Below are 7,100 nucleotides of genomic sequence, written 5' to 3'. Positions count from 1 at the left end.
CGGTTCAGCTTCCTGTCCAGCTGTTCCTCTTCTGAAAGAGTTGCCTTGACTCCCAGTGACACCAGGCCTTCCGCTGCCTCCCGGATGGTGTTATGGGTCTTGATCCCATCTCTCAGATGAACCCTCAGAATGGCTGGGCAAGGAGTCTGGAATTTGACATTTCTCTCCTTCGGCTGTTTTTTTCCCATGGCGCACAGGAACTGCCGCCATGGGCTATTTGTGGCAAATTGTGGTCACTCACTCACTCACTCACTCACTTACTCACTCACGGGAAACGCATGTGCAGGTGGTGCTTCGTTTAGTAGGACGCATGCGCAGGTGCATCTCCCAAAGTCACCACTTCCAACGGCACGACATTTCTAAGCACAGCTTTATCGCCTAACGTTACTTTAGCTAACCCTAACGTTAGCGTTTCGCCTACTTCAGTTAACCTAGTTAGCGCATACCACCGATACAGATGTATGGACACACGGAGGACAACAAATCACGTTACAGAGGTGAGGACATGCCATAGCTAGCTAGCTATCAGTTAGCCAAGTTTTACTCATGACATTTTGTACAGGCGCGCCGTGGGTCTGGACGGTTTCGTGCTTGTTTTTATTATTATTTTTTTAAATCCCTTCATACTCGCATCTTCTGCTGTGTAGGGCTGGTGAGTAGTCATGGTCCATTGTTATTTCCTTTACTTTGTACTGTAGATTCTTGTTGATCCATGCTTTTGTGATCACCAGCTGTTTTGTCTTATGGTTAACTAAATGCAGTATGGGTGATCTGGCTGGAGCATCCAATGTGGGGTTCCTCAAGGTTCAGCTCTTGGACCATTTCTTTTTTAACCATTTTGCTTGGATGCCAAATCTGGCCAATTCTTGCCTATTGAGGGGGTGCCCTGTTTAAAGATTTATAACTCTGGTGTGAGTATCACAGAGACTTAATAAGGCCAGATCCTGACACTCCATCAGGGCACCGGCCAGGCCGCAGGCTTCTAACCTTACGTGTTTGCCTGCTCGTTTCTTTATACCTGTGTCCCAGACATATGGCCCTATGCCTCTGTCTGCAAGGTACGTTTCAGAGCTAGCTAACAGAAATTGTATTTCAAAAGCCCCTTTAATTAATACTCTTAAATTAGAATCTGATATATCTGTTATATTGAGACTGTGTCTGTTCCGCGCATCTATGCCAAACGTAAAGCTAACCGTGGAATTGATGTGGATAACTTAATTGTCATAAAAACACGGCACGCTGCTATTATTCATAGTGAACCATCCTTAAAAATTGGACTATTAAATGTTAGATCACTCACTCCAAAAGCAGATCTTGTCAACGAATTGATAATAGACCATAATCTCAATGTATTATGTCTGACTGAAACTTGGCTAAGACCTGATGAATATGTTGCGATTAATGAAGCGTCTCCTGTGGGTTTCATAGGTACTCAGGTGTCACGTCCATCAGGCAGAGGGGGAGGCATTGCAGCTATTTATCAGTCCTTATTGAGTCTAGCGCCTAAGCATGTTCTCCTCTTTTGAAGTTCTTATTACTAACTGTGTACAGTCCAATCTAGCTAATAAAAGTGCTAGCGGGCAGTCTGATTCTGATTTCTTAAGGGAATTTGCTGAGTTTTTATCACACCTTGCAATTTCAGCAGATAAGGTCATAATTGTTGGTGATTTCAACATACATGTGGATAAAAACGGTGACCCCCTAGGAACAGCTTTTGCCTCTATTAATGACTCCATTGGTTTTGTACAGAATGTTTGTGAGCCTACTCACTACCGTGGCCATACCTTACACTTAGTTTTGTCCCATGGTATTAGTGTGGTAAATCTTACCATCGCACCTCATAACCCTATACTATCAGATCATTTCCTTATTACGTTCAATATTAAGGCATCAAATCCTCCTGTATCAGAGCCTAGACATTACTACAGCCGATCAGTAAACCCTGAGGTTATTCCAAAGTTTTTAAATATGCTTCCGGAGTCATTCCTCTCCACAGAAGAAAAGGCTGATGAAAATGCTGATGAAGCCGCTCTGGACCAATTGACTAACCAGCTAACCCTTACCCTCAGGAACACTCTTGATGTTGTTGCCCCCCTTAAAAGAAGAAACCCTAGTCGGAAAAAGCACACTCCATGGTATAACGATACCACCCGGGCCCTGAAGCAGTCTACTAGAAAATTAGAGCGAAAATGGCGGTCAAGTAGAAGTATTTCATCTTGCATGGAAAAACAGCTTTCTTCAGTATAAGAAATCTATAAGCAATAATCTGCCTTTTTCTCAAAACTAATTGAACAAAACAGACATAACCCAAAATTTCTATTTAGCACTGTGGATAAATTAACTAAAAAACAATCATCAGAGTTTTCATCTTATCCCTCCAATCTTAGCAGCATTGACTTCATGAACTTCTTCGATAAGAAAATTGAGGCTATTAGAGACCAGATTTCCAAACTGTCTCCATCGTGCACTATTTCTGTTCATGTTAATAAACAGCCCCGCACCTGGTTACAACAGGAAGATTTACAGACAGCGGTACTAAGCTGTTTTACGCCCATTAGCATGGTTGAGTTATCTGAATTAGTTATGTCTTCAAAACCGACAACCTGTATACTCGATCCTATTCCTTTAAACTGGATTAAAGAACTATTTCCAGTACTAGGCCAGTATATACTAAAAATCGTTAACACATCCCTAGTCACAGGATACATACCTGAGTCACTAAAAGTGGCAGTCATTAAGCCATTATTGAAGAAACCAAACTTAGAACCCGATAAATTGGAAAATTATAGACCTATTTCAAACCTTCCATTTCTATCAAAATTATTGGAGAAAATTGTTGCTAAGCAACTAAGTGCATACCTTAGCTCTAACGGTATCCATGAAGTATTCCAATCTGGGTTTAGACCCCACCACACCACAGAAACCGCACTTATCAAGGTTACAAATGATATACAACTGTCAGCCGACCGTAACTCTGTGTCGGTTCTTGTGCTCCTCGACCTGAGTGCAGCTTTTGACACAATTGAATTCTTCTGGACAGACTCCAGGCCTGTGTTGGACTTCATGGGCAGGCACTCGCATGGTTTGGATCATACCTATGTGACAGGAAACAGTTTGTCAAATTAAAAGAAGAAGAGTCCAGCTCCTCAATAATGAAATACGGTATTCCACAAGGATCAGTACTAGGACCAGTACTCTTCTCGCTATATATGCTACCACTTGGCAATATTATCCGGGCACATGGCATAGAATTCCACTGTTATGCGGACGATACCCAGATTTATATTTCAATGAAACCTGGCGAAGCACTGCCGCTTTTTTAGAGGCCTGTATTGTAGATATCAAGGTTTGGATTCTTTCAAATTTTCTGCTCCTAAATTCAGACAAGACTGAAATGTTGGTTTTAGGTCCCAAAATATTAAGGGAGAAATTGTCTACTCTCACCTTAAACTGTGATGGTTGTTTGACTGAACCTAATATGGTCGTTAAAGACCTTGGTGTCACCATTGATCCTGATCTATCTTTTGACACCCATATAAAAAACATATCCAGAATTACCTTCTTTCAGCTGCGCAACATAGCTAGAATTAGACATTTCCTGTCAGTCGGCGATGCAGAAAAATTGATCCATGCGTTTGTTACATCTAGGTTAGACTACTGTAACGCCCTGCTTTCTGGCTGCCCTAATAACTCGTTAAAGAGTCTCCAGCTTGTGCAGAATGCAGCTGCTCATATCTTGACCAGAACTAAGAAGTATGAGCACATTACACCAGTACTAGCGTCGCTTCACTGGCTACCCATTAAGCATAGGATAGACTTCAAGGTTTTGCTCCTGACTTTTAAAGCTCTGCATGGAAGTGCACCTGTGTACATATCTAACCTGCTCCTACCTTATAAGCTCACAAGGTCACTCCGATGTCAAGACGCAGGCTACTTGGTAGTCCCAAGAATTTCCAAGAACCTAAAAGGTGGTAGGGCTTTCTCCTACAAGGCCCCACTACTGTGGAACCAGCTTCCAAAATTTATAAAGGAGTCAGACACAGTCTCAATATTTAAATCTAGATTAAAAACGCACCTCTATGCTCAGGCTTACAATCAGTTGTAGTCTGGAGACAGGGTGCGAGAAGCCTGTAGTCATAGAGCTTTGTAGGTGGCAATCCTTTCCTTACTGTCACCTGTCAATCAGCTGTGACCCGACTTTACATGGGCTGGCTCTTGATAGGCGGGTATGGTTGTCTTCCCCTCATGACTGCATGGGCTCTCCATCCCTGTCCTAGTAGATATGCAGCCATATTCTACTCCTGGCGGGGTCCCCCCAATACATACCACTGCCACTTTACTCACTGTCTGCTATATTGCAAATTCCCTAATTGCCGTTTCTACCCTCTTCCCCACGCTGCCGGCGGGGCTCTTGCCCCAACCCTCGAGAGTGCTTTGAGAGTCGTCTGGTCTCCCCTACCTCTGTGGTCCAGCCCCTCCTTCGTCATTGTCTCCACCCTGCCCACATCTGCCGCCACCTGCTGTTCCCCATCACTGCCACCCGGCCCCACCCATCATCTGAGCCACATCACATATCATATCTTGTGCATAAACTGGCTGACATGCTGGTCACCAGTCGGCACCCTGAGTCAACCAGAGGAGGACGGGTTTCCCCCTTGAGCCTGGTTCCTTCCAAGGTTTCTCCCCATCTGCCACATGGAGTTTTTCCTTGCCACTGTTGCCTTAGGCTTGCTCCTGTGGGGGTTTAGGCTAGGGTTGTCTGTAAAGCGTATTGTGAAAACTGTTGTAAAATACGCTATACAAATAAAATTTGATTGATTGATTGAGACTTCATAACATAATTATATTTTTCACTACAAATCAACTGTTTTGACTTATGAAAATCACTTGTGCATCATTTTCAAGTGGGAATTACTTTTTAATCTTTTCATCAGTATAGGCATTTCCAGTCCAGAAACCTATCCAAAGCCTGTCCAAAAATGATGGACAAAATTTTTTTTAGGCATTGACGTTTTCTAGTATGGGGTGCTGTATGTAAAAAAAATAAATAAATAAATTGCACATACTTTAACCCTGCTCAATTGCATGTTTATATTTTAAAATTCTTTAAAATATTCAAATGTCATTTTTTAAACATTTAGAGACAAATTAATCAAAAGCATTGTAATTTATTTGTCAAGAGTAATGGTATCCATTAAAGCAAGATTTAAAAATTATTTAGTGTACGCACATGTAAATGGTAAATGTAAATATTAAATATAAATGTGTCATTGAGACTCAATCATGAAATGTTTATGATCAGATTTGATCCTTAACTGTGCTTATGTACATTTCCACAAACACCTTTTTCCCCAAGCTCTGGGGCCAGCACAGACACATTTGCAGACATTTGCAAGATTTGCAGACAGACACATTTGCAGGCATTTGATGTTTATGCACAGAGCTGAAACAGCCATGCCTTTATGGGATTGCTAGTGTGTTTCTTATGCTAATCGCATGCACAGGCACGAGCATCCAATTTACAAACAACTGGCATTCATCGTCTGAAACACCCTGGATGCCCAGAAAAAAACAGATGTTTCATGAATCCCAAGTTGTTCTTTTTTTTTTTTTGGACATTTTATTAAGAACAAAATTAGAAAGAAATTAAGATTTTTTTAAATGAGACCCATTGACTACCTTGCCTGCGCAGGTTGTTTCCAAGGCCTAAATTGGCTGCTGACAAAACCATGAAAACTAAATTTGGCCCCTCTGAACTGGAGTTTGAGGCCCTTGCTCTAGAACAGAGTTGTGTAAGACCTGGAACAGATCGCCTAATTTGTGAGATTGGTGTAGTGTAGTTCTGAGATTTAGACGGTTTAAACACTAGGTTTAGGGCAGTTATACCAAACAAGAATAAACAGGAAGTAGTCCAGGCTGTCTACATAAGATTATTATGAGCCTGATAAATGAGGCCAATTTTTTTGTACAACCAGACTGGCCTCCTTCAATATTTTTTGCTTTATTCAGAGTAACAGACAAAAAAGAATTCCAGCTCAGAGGCTATTCTTTTGGGGGAGGGGGGGTGGCAGACTGTGACACACATCTCTCTGCCATTCATTGATTTGTATCTTAATTTCTGCTTTTACTTTCTTCATAACGTGTAATTAATCCCAGAGGGGACATTCACCCTCAGAGAAAATCCAGAGAAAGATATAAATCAGGGCGGTTTGTCAGCACTTTAATCCAGCACAGGTAACGAGAATAGAGTTACGGTAAGTCTGTAATGTGGCTTAATGTTTGGGAATTATGTATTTGCGGAACTACATTCAACGTTCTCAGTTCGGTTATCACAGACAAATAGGGAGTGATTAATATAATATCAGAAGATAAACACTAAAATATAATGTTTTACTACCACAGACATTACAATAGGTGTGAATACATGAATAAAATGAGTGTGGTAGAAAACATAATAAATTAGATTAAAGTACATTCAATATACTGTATAGCTCTTAATTAGAAAGGTCAAAATGTTTACGTAAAAGGAACATATTTGCATAGAGGGACATGTGTGTCAGTTGGTGATTAGTGTTAAAGACTTATGCTGTTTAAACTATGTTGAAGCAGACAGGTGATGGTCAAATTATACACTGGACATATCCTAATGTTCTGAACTGAATATTGTTATTTCTACCCTACAGGAAAATCCATCATGATGAATCACTCCTCTTTGGACACCACTATGACATTCACTTCATATGGATCCTTCCGCCTGATCAATTACTTCTTTTTCACTCTCACTCTTCTTGTTTACCTCCTCTCAATTTTTTCAAATGTCTTTTTGATGCTGGTGATCTATTTTGAAGCCAGCCTACACAAACCCATGTACATTTTTTTGTTCAACTTGGCAGTAAATGGACTAATAGGGAGCTCAACTGTTTGGCCAAAAGTCATGGAAAACCTTCTTTCAGACACCCAGAAGAGCTCATTTCTAGCTTGCGTAGTTCAGGTCTTTTGGTGCCATTTCTACATTGCTACTGCTTATACCACTTTCTCAGTCATGGCCTACGACCGATACGTCTCCATTTGCAAGCCTTTGCAGTACCACAGCATCATGA

This window comes from Anguilla rostrata, chromosome 12 (assembly GCF_018555375.3).
Source record: "Anguilla rostrata isolate EN2019 chromosome 12, ASM1855537v3, whole genome shotgun sequence".
Taxonomy (NCBI): domain Eukaryota; kingdom Metazoa; phylum Chordata; class Actinopteri; order Anguilliformes; family Anguillidae; genus Anguilla; species Anguilla rostrata.
The sequence above is the reverse complement of the archived record's forward strand: the minus strand, read 5'-3'. Positions refer to the sequence as shown.